At 41.4% G+C, this 18,576-nt stretch overlaps 1 protein-coding gene across 1 annotated transcript in view; it reads right to left on the bottom strand.

The window, feature by feature from the left end:
* Tmem117 (transmembrane protein 117) overlaps window positions 1-18,576 on the bottom strand; it is a 437,088-nt gene that overhangs the window by 360,097 nt on the left and 58,415 nt on the right. The window lies entirely within an intron of this gene.

The following is an 18,576-nucleotide window of genomic DNA, read 5'->3' as shown; positions in this document are numbered from 1 at the left end:
TGAGGCTGACTACGAAAAACCAAGCAGTCCGTTCTTCTTTGTTTCCTTTTGGTTCCAGACACCCATCCTAAAACCATGGTAAGCTCCACCTCTAATAAAATTCTAATTCATAAGGGACAAGACAAGGAAAATCAAAGATACCATTATCAGACACAGAGGACACAGCTTGTTCTTAACTCTTAACAGCCACCTGTGTGAGAGGGGACCCCGTGTGTGTTACAGAGTGCCATGTGACTTGGTGGAAAATATAATTTCCATCCTCAGCCACAGAAACCCAATTTACAAAGGCAAATTATAGAAAGAGAAATAAGGTTAAAGTGTTACATTTTTATGGAAAGGAATCTATAGTAGGATAAGCCCTGAAATAAGTTATTAATACCAGAAGTGTCCCAGAAAAAATGTCTTAACATTTATGAATAAAAGTATCCTAAGAGGTGAGTACAATAATATTGTTTGCCTATAAATAAAACCTAAGAGTAAGGAAACGATGACAGTGGGCCACCGGCCTTTCTAAAGATAAAATTTGACAGGTGTGATTATTTTCATTCCTCAGAAGGCATATGTCATCAGCGAACAGGGAGATGATACAGCTGGAGCCACAGTAATAAGGAGAGGGCTGGAGATGGCTCACAGAAAGGGTCACAGAATGCTCCTACTGAAGACTCTCGCTCAGTCCATGAGCTCACAATAGGCACTTCTCTCTCTCTCTCTCTCTCTCTCTCTCTCTCTCTCTCTCTCTCTCTCTCTCCCACCCTCCCTCCCTCCCTCTTCATTCTGTGTGTGTAGGTGTGCCTGTCTCTCTATCTTCTGTCTCTCTCTGTCACTCTTTTATGCAAGCACACATACATATGGTTATAATAAAATATCTTTTAAACAAAGTAAACCTGAGGTTTTTTTTTTGAATAAAATGCATCAATAAAACAAAAAGCTCCCCCTTTTAGCTACACAAAATAGACAAATGTTTCCTCCTGAAATGACCTTACAAGGGACAGGCAAACAGCTTATAGAGAGAAAAGATCTGTTAAGACCTACTTTAGGCTAGAGATGGCTCAGCCTTTAGGAGCCCTTACCACTCTCCCAGAAAACCCAAGTTTGGTTTTCAGCCCCCATGTCCGGGGGTTCACAACCACTACCAAGAGCTGGGGACCCTGATGCCTCTTTCTAATGCCACACACACATGTACATAAATAAAAGAATTTAAATGTCAGGTGTTAGCTATAAACAGGGTTAGTACACACTAGATGCACCTGTGGAGTCAAATCACATGAAACTTCCCCTGGAGCAACTTCAAGATTAACTTAAGCAGTGACCACCAAATGCCAGAACCATGGACTGCCATTGACTGACTGGTACCGCAAATGACTTCCCAGTATGATATAATTGAGTCCAGAAACTTGGCAACATCACTGTCCAGGCAGCAGGACAGGAGCAACAGAGTGGCTACCTCTGCCTCTGCCCTTTCTCCTCCTGGATGAACCACTGTAAAAATCAAACTCAGCACAGGAAAACAAACTCCAGAACCTCAATCCTTGTCCCAATAAACAAGCTGTCCATATCTCCAGCCTGGCTCTTGTCATCCTTAGATCCACTTCTGACTTCACTCTTTTGTCATTTTCAAAATTATCCACAGTAGAATTCCTTTTTTTCCTTGCTCAATAGTAATATTACCTCACTCTTCCCGATATTTAGTTTGGGTTCTTGGTGAAAGGATCCCAGCAAGCGTCTAGCTGGCCTTTCTTATGTAAGACTTTCCTATGTCAAGTACCCCGCCCACATGGACAGCAGACCTAACTGAGATATAAAAGTAGCCACATCACCCTTCATTGAAAACCTTCCGGTGATCATGTCTTTCCCTGCAGTGTAAAATCTAAGCTCTCCCTCATGGTTGACAAGATGTCACGTGGTCGACCAGTAAGCTTCTCGCTCACCACTCCCTAACCTCCACTCTGCTACCCCTCGGACCAAGTCGGTTTTGGTTTTCTCTGTTTGTGCTGAACATTCTGCCTGGGTATTCTTTCTTTTCCATTGGCCACCAACTCCTATCTTTCATGTAAGCCTTAAAATTTAGGTCAGTGGTGCTGTCTGGGTCAACTCCCTTGGTTAGTATTTTACATATGGAGTAACACACCAAAGGCATTTCTAGATTAGGCTTGCTCAGGGGATGGCAACCTCCTGTCCGTGCACACAAGACTGAAGGGTCAATTGGTAGATGTATCATAAGGGATTGGATTTCATGATGATTCAGGTCTAGATTAATTTTGGAGACCAGATGATTTGTTTGATCAGTGAGAGATTACATCAACATCTGCCAACTTTGGAGACTGCTAGCCTTTGGAAATAGTCATCCTTGCCCATTAAATATTTATTCCTCCTCATGTCTCTTCTGTCACTGCAGTCCTCTCTAACACATTAAATGAGCCTAAAGTAACACAGTGATAATTTCCTTTCAACATGCAGTTAATATTTAACATTTTAATATTAAAAACTTGACTAAACATAAGACTTATTTCACGTCGCTAGAATAAAGAATACGAAAGATAGAATTAAATTAGATGACCGCAGTTGAGCATTAATTGAAACCCACTTTTAATAAGACTAAAATGAGTATATGAAATATTTATTACACATTTGTGTGAATTTATAGTTTCTAACAAAATAATTTTTCCTTAAAAGTTAACTTAATTGAAAACGACACAAAAAAATAACTAAAATATTTTAGAGCTAAGAGCCAATGGGAGAGGATCTTCTTATGCACAAGACCCTGGCTCCACTGTCAGTACCAAAAAGTAAAGCTCACCGCAACAAAGGAAATTATCTAACAAAGACTCTAGAATATCATTAGGGACAAGGGTTCTCTAGTTAGACAGATATGACTTTATATAATAAGTGTAAGATCATAGAACCTGTGTTCTCAAAGAGTGCTGTTCCATTGGTACTCAGATCAAAGCTTGAGGCTTCTATGCATAAGGAGAACTGAAGAGCATCAAGCAGATGGTTAGCACCCCTCATTAGGAGTGGGAGCCTATTCATAAAATACAGTTATTCACTTCATTTGACAAAAAAAAATCAAAAATGGAGAATTGAGACATAATTCCACATAGACTAAAATTATTTTTACCATGTAAAATTCAAATGAGATTATAAAATGAAGGAAAAAATAACAAAACCTCTAGAAACCTATAAAAATGATAGTGCTCTCCAGCTGTGGTGCAAAATGCTGATTTCTGATCTAAACACCAAGAGAAACATATAGCAAAACTTGCATGTGCTAAACGAACACATATTAACACAAATTATTCTCAGTAAAAGACAGAGTACGGTATTAAGTCTTACATTTTATGTAAAGTCCAAAGATTGTATTTTTCACCTTTATACATTGACCACTTCCATTAAACCTTTGCAATAATCATTCAGCTTTAATAACTTAAATTGTTCTCTGTTGTTCCACAGGAAATGGTTGTCCCAAAAGCAAATAATGCTGTTAAGGCACTGATATTACTTCTCCTTCATTAAAGACACAGCTGTAGCTAACCATTGTAGGAATGGAAAATTCACAGTGCTTCCCAGCAGGCTGTCCACTTAATTGTTCTCGTGTGTGTGTGTGTGTGTGTGTGTGTGTGTGTGTGTGTGTGTGTAATATCATACTCTATAATTTTGATCAAATCAATTTTATCTCTATTTTATAGACATGTTCTATTTGCAACAATAGGAAAATAGCACTTTTAGATTTAAAAGAAAGGTCTTCTGAAATGTCTGAGGTGCTGAAATTGGCAATGGAATTAGAAATTATAGGTTGCGATTCTTAAAAATTAACATAATCAATGTCATCGAACTCATAAACTTTTACTAATAGCAATTTTGAGAAACAATGATATTTTTTAAATAGGTTTTTTAGTATCATTATTCCAACTAAAAGATAGGTTTCAGGCATGTCCAATCTTTTCGCAGTGCAACCTAATGTTGTCTTCTGCAAAGTCCACACTTGAGAACTGCACAGTCGAGTTACCAAATATGAATCATGATTCTGCACCAAGATGCTGTCCCAGGATGCATGAAGCCTGTGAGCAACATGATTCTCACAATTTCAAGCAGCCCCGACCATCCACCGGGCCCCTGGTCATCAACAGGCTAGAAAGAAACAGAGGTTTGTCCTCCCTGACACATAATTCATGGAGAGTAAAGATCATGTCAGAGGACCAGATTCTGCCACAGCATCCACCCCTGCTGCAGCACCGCTGAGCTCAGCGCTGACAGCCTCCAACTTTGATCTCCAGCCTCCTTCCATTCACAGCTGGCCTCTAACTTCCAGACAGATGTTTTACTCTTTGCAAATTAACTCTTCCCTCTGCACATTCTACTCACAGAGTTACAAAGCAGAGATGTTAAAAACTTTTTAACAGACATTCAACTGTAGAAGTATCAACTGTAGAGAGTTGGTGATTTATAGCCGCTGTCTTCTTTAATCTGCAACAATATCACAGTGTAATGGATTGCAATTCCCTTGTTTCATTAATAAGTGAAAAAACTGAAATGCAAATGTGCTCCCACATTGATTACACAAAAGTTTTAAGGCAACATCACAGACTCTTAAAGTCTTTTAAGGTGGTTAAGAAAAAAGAAACCATATGCTTGCTTTTCAAACTAAGAGTAAAGATGTTTGGATTTGGGCAATTTTTTAAGCCCTCCTTAAAGTGAAATGAAAACTTGACATGCAGCATCAAGAAGCTTTCAAACCAAAAAGGATGTCTTCACTTTGAGTGAAATGAAAAGTTTCCAGTCCCAACCACAAGTCTCACCCGATGAAGGCATGACAAACTGAGTGAGACTCCATAGGGATCTTTCTTTATGATTTAATAAAACTTTTCTTATGGAACAGCAATCATCTTTTCTACTTAATCTGGACTCCAAAGTTAAGAACTAGGAAAAGAGAAGTATTTAAAATACCATAGGTTTTGTTCCGGTACAGTATCATATTGTAGAGTCTTTAACTCTAGCATAATTACTACCAATTGATAACTATGCCTGGGTTTTGCTCTAGAATACATTCAATTGTTCGGAAATAGCCTTTCTTATTCTTTTTATGTTTCATTGCACATATTCGCTGTACACAGTGTTGTGTCACAGAGAGACACTTTCATATGTTTCCTTTGAGGTCTGTAAGCCAGCAAGATCAGAGAAGTTGAGATCAAAGACAGAAGACAGCACGTGGGGATCATCTGCTAAACCCTCCAGGGGAGGCTTGGGACCGTGGGATGACAGTCTCAGCAATGGTGGATGACAGCCGGGAGATCTCTAGTTTAATAGACAAATAAAACAAGAACAAAACTGACAAATAAACAGCACACAGGAGATCTGTAGCAGACTGACTGACAACCTCTAGGGAGCGCCCCACGTTGTGGGAGTGGAGCCACTCAAGCCAGTGCTTCCCAGCCACAGATGCTTTAAAGTGAGAAAAAAAAAAGAAAAAGAAAAAAAAAAAAAAGGAAAAAAGCCAAAGGTTGCAAACAGCAACGGAAGGAGGAAGAGGGATGCTGGGAAACCCCCTCCTCTAGACACAGCACTGGAGCAACAGGGAGACAGATGCCCCTAGTGCGATACCTAGCTTACTTGTTGCTTAGTGAGCCCAGGCTCTCGAGAAACTGAACTATCAGAAAATTTGAGCAAGGATCATGGACACAATGTGCCACAGGCTGAAACCTAGCCAGTGGAGTAGCCCTAGACTGTGGGACATCCCGATGACAGACTTACATAGCATTCAGTGAGGTGAGAACCTGATTGGACAAAAGAGCCTGCGGGAAATCAAAGACACAAGCTGTGAGTGGTACCCACTGCATCAGGAAGCATCCCCTGCAGGTGAGTAGAGCAGTCAGGATCCAACCCCAGAGACGGGACCAGCATCTGTGTCCTGACTATGCAAAGGACTACCCAGGGGAAGGGCCAAGACTCCTGGTGCACTAGCCATCGGAACGGCCAGCACCTGTGTCATGATTCACCATGACGGACCAGCATCAGTGACCCACCCTTACAAAAGATCATTCTGGTGTGGACAGGTCTCTGGATGACTGGGGAGGGATGCCAAGAGAGTTGGGGCATCAGCAGCAAGCAGGCGAAACAACGTCCAGACTCTACACCTACACCCAGGGATCTCCCTCGGACTTCCTCCTTGATTTAAGGACAATGTCAACTCCTCAGGCCAGTTGTGTCCTGTACTGTTCTCGTCCCCTCCCCCTCTCTTGTTTTTCTTTTTCCCTTTCTCCCTTGACCTCTCTTTTCTCTATCCTTCTAGTTTTCTCTTTGTTTTTAAACCATTTTCCCAAAGAACTCAGGTGACACAGGCCTGTGGGGTCTTGGGATCTCAGTACCTGAGATCTGGGACCCTTGGGTGAACCCCTTGCATTTCTTAACACCGTCCTTTTATACTCTGCCCTTCGCCACACCTGTCTCACCATGCCCCATCCCCACTGTTTCCTTCTATGTACTTGTCTCTCCTTTATTTTTCCAGTCAGCCCAGCACTGCTCGCTCCTTTGCTTTCCTGTATCTTAGCACACTCAGCATTCCAGTGGGCGATCCTTCACTTAAAGAGTGATTAGAGTTGAGGAGAGAGCTTTATTTGACGACTGTGTTCCTGGAAGATCTGCTTTTTGATAGTGACTATTTTACAGATAGTATTCTGTTTTCAGAACTGAGTGTGGTGTGCCTAACACCAGTCTAGTGGAGAAAAACTCCAGAGCTACTACAACGAACCTCCTCATGTAAACGCTTCCACTGAGAGTGGGGAGGGAGACTAAAACACAAGCAAACTTTAGTCAACACCCTAGACGTGTTAGACCCAAATGAAGAAACACAAGAGGAATGGGAAGGGAAGACGATGTGTCTCCTCCAAAAGTGACGAGGACCACAGTAATTGCTTCCAATGAGATGAACTGGATAAAATCCCAAAGAAATCAAAGAACATAAATACCAACATAAACAGCAAGAACATTAGACAAGTGAACACAGGATATGGAAGTGGAGTTCAATAAAGAAATAAAAAAACTGAAATAAAATGTTCAATTCATCAGAAAAAAAGCTTTGGAGGGGAATGGGGATTTAGCTAAGTGATAGAGCACCTGCCTCCAAGCACAAATCCCTGGGTTTGCTGCTCAAACCCAGGCAAGTAGAATGAGAAGCCGCACCAACAGGACAGATCAAGGAGAGGCCTGAGAGCCAGGTGTGAAGACTTGGCCGAGGAGCTGGGAGTCTGCAATGTCATTTGCGATAAGTTAACAAGAAAGTACAAATGGAGCAGAGAAGATCTACAGGCCACAATGGAAAGAGCAAGTCTGTGAATCACCGGAATTGAAAAGGTAGATGAATTTCAAGCCACGAGCATTGGAAATGCTTTCAATAAAATAATGGCAGAAAGTCTCCCAAATCCAGCCAAAGAAACGCCCCCAAGTATCAGCCAAGATGTCCAGGGTGACGAGGTTGAGGGGTATGTAATGAAAACACTGTACGAATACACAGTGGAGCTTTATTCAGTGGTAGGCAAAAATTGAATTTTAGGTAAATGGATATAACAAGAAAATATTTTACTCAGCGAGGTAACAAAGGCTCAGAAAGTCAAAAGCTGTGTTTCTTTCTCGGATGTACATCACAGATTCAAATTTCCAGATTTGAAAGACCTGGAAGTGATAAAGGGACTGTGGTGGAAGGTGATAATTAAAAGGGGTGTGAGCCCTGTTGGTGTGAGCCCCAGTGGTGTGAGCCCCAGTGGCAGCACATACCTTTAGTCGCAGCACTCAGGAGGCAGAGGCAGGTAGATCTCTGTGAGTCTGAGGCCAGCCTGGTCTACAGCATGAGTTCCAGGACAGCCAGCGCTATGCAAAGGAACTTGCCTTGAAAACCAAAAGCAAAGAGGGCGGGGAGGTGGGGGGCTGTAGAGTATATATGCTATGAAAATAGAGAGATGGAATACTGGGGCTGGCCAAATTTAAACAGGAATGCAGTTGGGGGCAGAGAAGAAAATAGGGTACAGTGAGAAGGTTAGCCATAACTAGGAATATATGATGAAGTTAAAGGGAAACCTGCTACTTTAAAAATTTTAAAGCATAACTCATAAAATAAAGAAAGCACCTTGCATGGATGAACAATGTCTATTCTAGAAGCCAAGGGCTATTTTTAGTTACATTTTTACTGTTTTCACAATATGTTTTTACTTTGAAAGAGTAATCAATTAGCATTTTCTGACTTTCATGTTTTATATCAGTAAAATTACGGTAAGATATATGAGTTTTGTCAGTTATTACTGTTGCAATTTGTTTTAGAATTAACCGTCGTATGCATTAAGTTGTATGATACCTGGTTCTAATCTTTGCTCTATGACCAAAGCAAAGGAGTCAGGACTGAAGTGTTAGCCCTTAATATTTTTTAAGCCATTGCTTCATAAGATTAGGGAAAAGTTCATTTATTTCTGAATTTTTGGCCAATTCATTGGATAAACCATTTAGTCTCTAAAGACCATTTGTAACTATTCCATCAGGACTTTTATTGAAAACAAAAATGCAACATTGTTTACCAAGTATAATGCAAATATTTATTTTTAACCAACATCATAATATGTCCCTGTTCTCCAAAGCCACTTGGCTTGTAGTATCCAGCCAGACAGATATTCCTTTAAAGGTACCCCTACTATAATTGATAAATCTTCATTAATTATATCTTTGTTTATTGCTGGCCACCAGCATATAGCCTATCTGGGCCTTGTAAACTATATAGCTTCTACCCTTAAATCCATTTGGAACTCCCCCTGGGAAGTCCTAAAGAGTCAATGTAGGAATCAAAAGATCTGGGTACTGATTCCCCCATAGCCTTGAGATTAACTTTGCTGAGAGGAGGAGAATTGAAAGCCAGGGGAAAGGATATGGCCAATTGAATCAGCAAGTTAGTTTCATACCAGTCAGGTGCTACAATTGGGTAAAAGGTTCCCCTGTGCACAATACCATTATATGCTCAGCTTTGGAGACATTGAGTTCATAGTAATTGATATTTTCTGCTCCATTGCTAAATATATTTAGGATGTAGCTACAAGCTCCAATATCTCCCATTGGGTGAGAAAAACATCCCCATCCCATGTGTGACACATGAGGAGTAATTCGTCTTTCCTATTGTTAAAGAAGTACTTTCAGTAGTCTTGCCTAGACAGCCAGGAACAAAAGCAACAAACTCTGTTGGGTCTTATCTCCCTTTGTGTCTTCATCCTGTAATGGTGCCAGCGTGCAGCTTACTCCAGTGGGGTCTATGTCCCATCCAAGGCAAAGGTATATTGTTGAACATAGGAATAGCCTACCACACAAGCAAACAATCATGCTTATTGAAAGCATGTTTAGTAAGTTTAACTCTTCTTAACTGAATTCAGTTATTCATATTAAATTTTTATTTTTAAGCTCCATATCAAATCCAAATATGCTCTGTATGTTTGTATATGTCTCTGTGTATATTCCTGACTTTTAAAAATTCTCATAATATAAAACTTGGCAGATATAGCATTTTAGAGTCATAAGGTTTCCATTGTATTGATTGATTACTAAGTTAGTAGACCAATATGGAGCAATTTCCTGGACATTTTTAATCTACTTAAAATTTATTTTTATGAATTTAGTCTATCCTACAGACACTAGACTTCGGGGATGGAGAAAATGGGGGTCCCTATCATGAAATGTAGAATCTAAAAGCTGGATTGGCTGATAGTTTCTTTATTTGGATGCTGTATTGAACATACTCTTTGAGATCAAGTATTTGTTTCACAATAACACAAGCGGTTCTAAGTGCACATTAATGCTTTCCTAAGCAGCAAATGAAGCAAACCTACCAATACTGTGGCCTGCAGGCAATAAGGCATCATGGGCTCTTTGCAGAATTGCTTTAAAGGCTCCCTAGATGGCTCAGGGAGTGAGCTGAGGGCATGTGTGACTGTTCATCACTGAAAATCCTCTCCCAATTCTCCATGAAGTGAGACTCAGACTAGAAAGTAGACAGGCTGTTTAGCAAGCACCCAGGTTCCCATATTTTATTTTATAATAAACAAATTCAAGGCAATTATTTCTCTTTCTTAATCTCAGGGTCTTCTTGTGGTGTGTTATTGATCTTAGGCACTGTTGTCAGCAGCCTTCTTATTCTGCTAGGATGGGTCCCACCTCTTTCAGCTTCTGACCTTCAGTCTCAGTGGTTCACACACCAGAAGGACCATTCCTAAGTTGGTTCTGATTTGTTCTTTTTCCAGTTTTTATCAGTATTTGATCCCACAGCTGGAAAGGATGGACTGGAAATGTGAATGGGTGAGTCTGGACAAGAAGGCTTTACACTCAACCTAATGGACTGTGCTTCCCACAGCAGTTCCTGGGCCTCACCAGAACTCTAGGGCTGTGCTTGCCTTGGTGTCTGTCCTGTGTCCTTGTCCCAAGACACCAGGAAGGTTCATCTCCTTCAGATCAGCTGTTTCACAGGTGCCAAGGGAGTACGCACTCTCAACGCTTCAGAGAGTCTGGCACCCTGGTGATAAAGCAGGGTGTAGATATATGTGTGTATCTAGATATAATGTATGTATGTATGCATGCATGTATATGTAAGTTGTCAAAGAATGAATTAATTGAAACATTCTGTGCCATTCATGGAGATAGTAAAACAAATCTTAAAATTCATATGGAAATAAAATAATGCTGAAAGTGTCACATTTTTTTATTTCAAGTTATACTTCAGAACAGTAGCAAAAACAGCATAGCACAATACAAAACAGACACCTAGACCAACAGAATGGAATTGAGAACCCACATACAAATCCACATAGCTGCAGACGCCTGACTTTTGACAGCCTCTTCAGCAAATGCAGCTGGGGGAACTGGTATCTATGCTGAGGAACCGGTATCTACATGGGGAAGAATAAATTCCTTGACTCTTTTTCTCACCTCAGACAAGAGTCCAACTGGATCCAACATGTGCTGTGAAACTCTCAAACCAGCAGAAGACATGTCAAGACCTCAGCAAAGACTTTATGAATCAGTCACAATTCACTCAGGGAGTAATGTCACCAACTGATGAATGGGACCTCAGAAAACTGAACATCTTTTATGAAGCAAAGGGCTACTTCACCAAGTGAAGAAGAAGGGGGAGGTCATCAGTACTGTGAGGCCGGCTTCGTTTGTTTAATCTGCTTCTCTATAGTTGCTGTGGCTTGACTGTACACAGCCTACTTTCATTATGGTCTTGGGGTAGGAAAGTCCACTGTGCAGTTACCACACTTTGTTCATCCATCCATTCAACCTTTGTCGTCCAACAAGAGAAAATCTGTATATCTGACAGAGCAGTGTCCAGAATACATAAAGAATTCAAAAGACAACAAGAAATCAAACCACCCAAAAAATGAATGTACAAATGATCAGTCAGTTCTCAAAAGATGAAATTCAAATGGCCAAGAAATACACAGACACCCCCCCCCACACACACACACATATAAAACCTCACTCCCTCACTAACCACCAGAGAAACACAAGATGAAAGTCCCTTTTACTCCAGTCAAAATGGCAACCCTTAAGATAGTAACAGATCTTGGTGAGAAGGTGGGAAAGGGGACCCTTTAACACTGAAAATAGAAGTACCACATGACCCAGTGTACTGACTGGTTTTGTGTGTCAACTTGACACAAGCTGGAGTTATCACAGAGAAAGGAGCCTCCCTTGAGGAAATGCCTCCATGAGATCCAGCTGTAAGACATTTTCTCAGTGATCAAGGGGGGAGGGCCCCTTGTGGGTGGTGCCATCCCTGGGCTGGTAGTCCTGGGTTCTATAAAAAAAGCAAGCTGAGCAAGTCAGGGGAAGCAAGCCAGTAAGGAACATCCCCCCATGGCCTCTGCATCAGTTCCTGCTTCCTGACTTGCTTGAGTTCCAGTCCTGACTTCCTTTGGTGATGAACAGCACTGTGGTAATGTAAGCTGAATAAACCCTTTCCTCCCCAACCTGCTTCTTGGTCCTGATGTTTTGTGCAGGAATAGAAACCCTGACTAAGACACACAGCCAAACCATTTCTGAACACTTACCTCAAGGACCCCCAAAAACGATTCCACAGAGACTTGCTCATCTATGCTTACTATTCACACTTGCTAAGTTATAGCACCAACTGTCAAACAACAGAGGAGTGAATGAACCCAGTGTTCTATCTGCACAGAGGACTCCTGTACCCTAAAGACTACAATGATGTTACATTGTTTACCATCAAGTAGAAAGAGCGGCAGACAATCATATTAAGCAAACAAACTTACCCTCACAAAGATAAACATATTTTCAGCCCATGTGTGATCCTATATTTTATAGAGATAAATAAATCATGCATGTATATATACCATAAAAGTAAACGCAAGCATCCTGGGGGAGGAGGGTAATTCGAAATTAGCTTCAGTCCTTGTGCTTGTTGTTGTGTGAAGCAAACCCTGGAGAGGCAACCTGAGAGAGAAAGGGTTGGTTGGGACTTCCATTCCTGGAGGCAACCTGAGAGAGAAAGGGTTGGTTCGGACTTCTGTAGGTCTCATCACAATGGGGACAGCAGCAGGTGCTTCAGAGCCCTGGGTACACTGCACGCATAGACAGGAAGCAGAGGGAGGCAAAGTCTTGAGCTGAGCAAGCTTTCTCCTTTCTCTGCAGCGTGGCAGCCGAACTAGGGATAACGCCACCTCCTTATAAGCTGAGTCTTTCCACCTTGATTAACCTCATCACAGAGGCCTGCCTTCTAGGTGACTCTAGATCTGGCCAAACTTGAAGATCAGGATGGGAGAGTAGGGTGTGGGGAGGAAGTGTTACTCAACATACATCACATATTCACTATATATTTGCATGTGCCTATCCAGTACGGAGCACAATGAACATATACTATTTTTTAAAGAACCTTTTAAAGGTTATGCTTGAGGAAGAATTCACCTAATGAGCTGTGACCACAGAGGAGACATCTGAGGCGTGAGTAAATAGAGATGATAAACTGGAAGCCATCACCAAACAAAAAGCCACCTGTGTGAAACCATGAAACCGTCACAAATTCCGTGGCATTAAGAAGGTGAAAAAAAAAAAACAAAAAACAAAACAAAACAAAAAAAAAACTAAAACTGTCCTGATAAGTGACCACGAAGTGACATCACACATCTCAGTTAAGCGCCGAGATTAGAATCACACAGGCTCACAATCCCAAGCACTTCTCAGATTATTGTAAAGGATTAAAAAGCAGAGGAACTCCTTTCTTGGAGGATAGGTTTTGGAGGCTAGGGTCAAAAGCTAGGCATCTACTTGACAGAGCTTCTTTGAATGACCAGAGAGAATGGCTGACCGGCCAAGCCTTCGATGGTGGTCCTGGCTAACAGACTGACAGCTTCCTGGGATGCCAAGCCACACCAGTGGGCTGTTCACACAGTGCACATAGAAAAGCTTTGTCATGGAGGTTTGTTCCCTTGCAGGCCACTGAGCTTTGGGCTAACCTGACTTGAGGTAGATGATAGGTAAAACTAGTTCCATGATTATTCTGAAAACTGGTAAGGGTGCACTAGAATCTGAAGCATGGGGTTGTGTGACAGAAACTGACTACCACACATAGAGGTATAAAGAGATCTGAGGACAAACTGCTGGGGTCATATTCATGGTTGTTCACTGTTTGTTTCATCCTGAGATAAACTGATATTATAATGACAGAGAAAAGAACTTTGTGAAAATAACTCCCATAGCACCAGTGACCAGTAATTAAGTAGTTTCAAAGGTCAGCATCAGTGTGGTAAATGTCACTTGTGACACTTTTTTTCCTCTATGCTAATTTACACCATGTGTCATAGCTTATCATACACTGTGCCCTTTAGTCAGAACGTTGGTGCCTACATTACCAATAAGCAATCAGTGTGACTGATCAGTGTCCATGCCAGCTGAATAGTGAAGCTACAGCTGAGATGGTCATAACTCATTTCTCTTTAAGTATTCAGAAAGGATTGCTTCCAATATTTAATTTTAGTATGAAACTTACTACATGTCTCACTTATGTGAAGAAGAAAACAAATGGAAACCAGAAAGCCATGCAAATGTCATTTCCCAAGAAGACGTCTGGATCTATTATTTTATTTATTCCCCATTTAACAGGAATACATGGTAATAAAAGTGATTTAGTGATGGAGTAATCTATCCAGACTTTATTCTAATACTAGATGGCTATTACTTAATATAAACGTATTATAAATTGCATTCCTGTGTGGAACCTCACAAATAAAACCTTCCATGAATTAAATACTATTTCATAGAACTGACATTTTTTTTCTGTCTGAGGGTATAAAAAAAAATCTATGGTTAGGATACTTGTATATTTTTCAATACTTAAAATTCCCAAAACTGCCTGCCCTCAATGCAGTTATATGACTATAAAAAATAAAGTTGATTGCTTTTATGTTGCATTAACTTCAAGTTATGAGAGAAAAATACCATGTTACAAGTTGCTGTTTAATCAAGTATGCAAACCTGTAACTTCAGAGATATTGGTAGGAAAATGTCTCCAAATATCAGCTAATCTTAATTAATGCCTTGTACAATATAAAAGCAGCTTGCCAGTTCCTGAGTGAAGTAATAACTCAGGAGGGGTTTGTAGGGACAAATGTTGATATTATCACAGACTAGATGCTCCTATGACTGATTAAGAACATGTAAAATCAAACCGACACCCACTGCAGGGAACACTGAAGTCAGTGTCACACTTGACATTGACATGTAAACAGGAAACACACTAGTTAGCACACACAGTCTGTGTATGTGTGTGTAAATTGCTTTTAGATAGGTGTCACTGTAGCTGTGCCTCTGAACTATCCCAGTTCCATTTTAACTGGCTGTACTATTCCACTAACAATAAGATTTGCATAAGAGATGAAAAGCTGCTTGTCTACTCCCTGCTCCATTCTTCTAGGTGGAGAATGACCCGGTTGGTAGCCATCATAAGCTTAACATCACCACCTGCTGGAGAGAAGAAGCTTGCACATTTTGCAAGAAATACCTTTATCATACCTTCTTCTCCCACTGCAGAAGAGGGGATGAAGACATTGTAGGAGCCAGAGGTGGTAGATGACCACAAAGAAACAGTGTCCTCCAGACCCAGCAGTTGGACATAAGACCTTACACCAGTTGTAACAGCAAGCACAAGACTCTGTGAGCTCAAGCCAGGTAAACTCCCAGCACTGAGGGTGGAGGTGGGCAGGCATGAACTCCCACTCCTAGCTGAGCTATTGGCAACCAACCAATAGCTCCTGGAAGAAGGAGAGTTCGTATCTTGTAAGGTGTGGCCTCTAAGTTGACCATGCTCCAGGGGGTGGCCTTACATCCAAGAGAATATCAGAGTCAACAACAGGATTTAATGGGCTCTTTTTCTTTAAGTACAAAAGTTGTAGCTGTAAATGGGTTGGGTAGATCTGGAGGAGTTGGAGGAGGAGGGCGAATATAATCAAAATAAATGGAAATAAATCCTGAAAGAATAAAAGTATTATGAGTAAAGAAAATTGGCATATGTAAGTAAAAACCTCTTTCACTAGAGTCCAGCCTGGCAGGCACATTCCTAGTTCTTATTCTGCTCTGCCCTCTGGCAGGAGTGCCCACCATAGCACAATCCAGGAATGCAGAAATGTACTTGAGTTTAGAGTTCAGGGTTAAAGAGTCCTCTTGCCTGATATACCAGCCACATTCCTAGTAGATAGTCTATCAGGAACAAGAATATTTCTGAAGTTACAGGCTTGCATACTTGATTAAGGAAAAAACTTTTAAAATGATATTTTTCTTTCATAATCTGAAGTAAATGTGACATTAAAACAGTCAACTTTATTTAACTTAATTAGCTTAAACCCTTTTGCCTTTACTTGTTCATATTCCCTACTTTATTTAGAACTTGTGCAGGGAAGAAGTGTGTGTGCTTCTAATTGGGCTTCCAAAAGGACTTCAAAACTATCAGTGAAGATAGTAGCTGAATAGTCCACAGAATGATAAATTTTAAAGAGACTATTTCTCTGAAGCTGAAATCTTACACTCTTGCAAAACACAAAAGAAAATACAAAGAAATAAAATTTTGTAAAAAGATTAACAAATTAGCATGTATTGGCCTAGACTCTGACTTGATGTCAATTCTCAGATAATCTATTGCATCTTTATTGCCAGAAGGGGAGATAGAGGAGAAAATGGATGAATGCACAGAAACAACCTCATAAAATATAGCTGATTCATGGTTAACTCCACAAACAAGACTCTTTACTGGGTCATTTCCTGCTTCTGCACACAAGGAAGTACTCTAATATGGGCTAATGGCATCAATGGTGATTGAGTTTGGAGAGACTTAGCACTGTGTACCTCAGAGTTCAGGGAGGAAAGTCAAAAGACAACAGAGGGAGCTGCTAGCAGATCACAAGGTGAAGGCAGCCGAAAGAGGGAGAGATGGAAAGGCAACCTACCTGGGAAGTCAGTGCCATCGAAATCAAGTCAGCACACGCTGAGAATCATTTCATCAATGAAGAGAGAGAGAGAGAGAGAGAAACCTCCAAGTCCACAGAGCTTATTAAACCCTAATTGATACTGTTAAGTGAAGATAGTAGCTGAATAGTCACTTGTTCATTTCCTCCCGCAAGGAACTTGACCTTCAGTTGAGAAAGTGATATGGGTGGAAAGAAAAGGCAAACAAAATGAGAATGTGCAAGGCTTGAGCTGCATGCTGGACTACAAGAGAGAAGAGAGAAACTGGAGAGCGACAAGGTGGTAAAATGGAAGCTGCCTGAGTTCTCCCTCTGGGCACAGCCTCTCGCACAATGGCTCTTTCCAGCTTCTCACCAAGCTTTTGGCTGGATAACTGTCCTGTTTGTGGATGAAGAGCAGACACTCGGGGGTTCCATGTTGTCCCCAAGTCGGTCACACAGCAGGTGAGTGGGATGGGTGGGATGTCTCTGATTTAAACCCAACTCCCTTAGGCTCCTTCAACTGCTTTTTTCTCTGTGCATGGAACAATAACTCTTTGTGAGATTATATGCAAAGGCAACCAGGCACTAGAAAATGGGGAAACACAATCCTTCAACCAAAGGGTGCCTGGAATGCTCTGCTTGCACATGAGCACAGGAAGCATCCTCGTGAGGGAAGCGCTTCTGTATGTTCTGAAGTACCCAGAATAGATCTGACGACAGGAAAGGACACAGACAGCTCTAAATACAAATATCACAGAGTCCGGGGAGAAAAATCCCACAAGAGAACAGAGCAGGAAATTCCACGGGGTGCACATAAGGAAAGAGAATATTATTTTAAGAGAATCAATAAAGTCAGGGTATTTTTTCTTTTTCTTTTTTCTTTTTTCTTTTTTTTTAAGTGGAAGGCTGGGTAGCCGTCCCAGTTCACTTCTCTGTTGCTGTGATAAAACCTGTTGTTATAATAAAACACTGACCAAAAGGAAAGAAAGAGGTTCGTTTCAGCCTACAGTTATAGCAAGCTATGGAAGGAATCTGAGGCAGGGACATGGAGGTAGGGACTAAAGCTGAGGCCATGGAGGAATGATGGGCTTGCTCTCCCTTGCTCACTCAGCTGTTCATTTATACTAGTCAGGACCGCCTGCTCAGTGATGGCTCCACCCACAGTGAGCTGGGCCCTCCCACATCAATCAGCAGTCAAGACAATGCACCACAGACTTGCTCACAGGTCAATGTGATGGAGACAATTCTTCTGTTGAGCCTCCATCTTTCCAGGTGTGTCTAATTAAAAACCAGCATTATACATCACAGCCGTTTTATAATAACCTCAGCCAAAGACTCCAGCTGCAGGAGCCAATGTAAGTCAATGTGAGTCAATATGAGTCGCAGTGGGGAAATCAAGCGCTACTAGAAAACAGCAGTGGCTCCCAAGTGTAGACACAAGAAGGGGTGGACCGCAAATACCCGGCAAAGATGCCGCACCTAACTGGGCATAGTGAAGAGCTGGGCTTCTGAGCAGAGACGAGGCTGTCTCAGACTCGTGCTCTGTAAGACAAATTTATAGAATGCCATTCACGTTTAACGGATGCATTTTAAAACACCCCTGAAATAACACAACGCGAAGTGCTAGGTTTCAGGAAGCATGATGATAAAAGGTGTGTTTAAAGAGAGAAAAGCTTGCGAGAATCTCTACAAATGGAAGCTATTCTTAGTGATGGCTAAGGGGGAGAGAAGGCGAAGCTTCAGTCGCAGGGTGAGCAGTAAGAGAAGAACACAGGACAGAGCTGCAGACAGTTAGCATGGGAGCACCGTGGATAAAGGAACGGCCGACTGCGTCCAGCCAGCGTCAGCCTGGAAGACGCTGAGAGGGACAGAGACAGGAGTGCCACTGGATCTGGGGACAGTGACTCGAATGGCATCAGTTTTAGTCTGCACAGTGAGATCTTGAATATTACACACTGAAACATCATTAAAACAGTTGCCACCAAAAGAGACCTAAAACTCAAAACTATAGAAAAACCACCATTATCTCACACCTGTCAAAATGGCTTTTTAATTTTTTCCTTCTCTCTCTCTCTCTCTCTCTCTCTCTCTCTCTCTCTCT

Source organism: Mus pahari, chromosome 17 (genome assembly GCF_900095145.1).
Source record: "Mus pahari chromosome 17, PAHARI_EIJ_v1.1, whole genome shotgun sequence".
Classification (NCBI taxonomy): domain Eukaryota; kingdom Metazoa; phylum Chordata; class Mammalia; order Rodentia; family Muridae; genus Mus; species Mus pahari.
The sequence above is the reverse complement of the archived record's forward strand: the minus strand, read 5'-3'. Positions and strand labels throughout refer to the sequence as shown.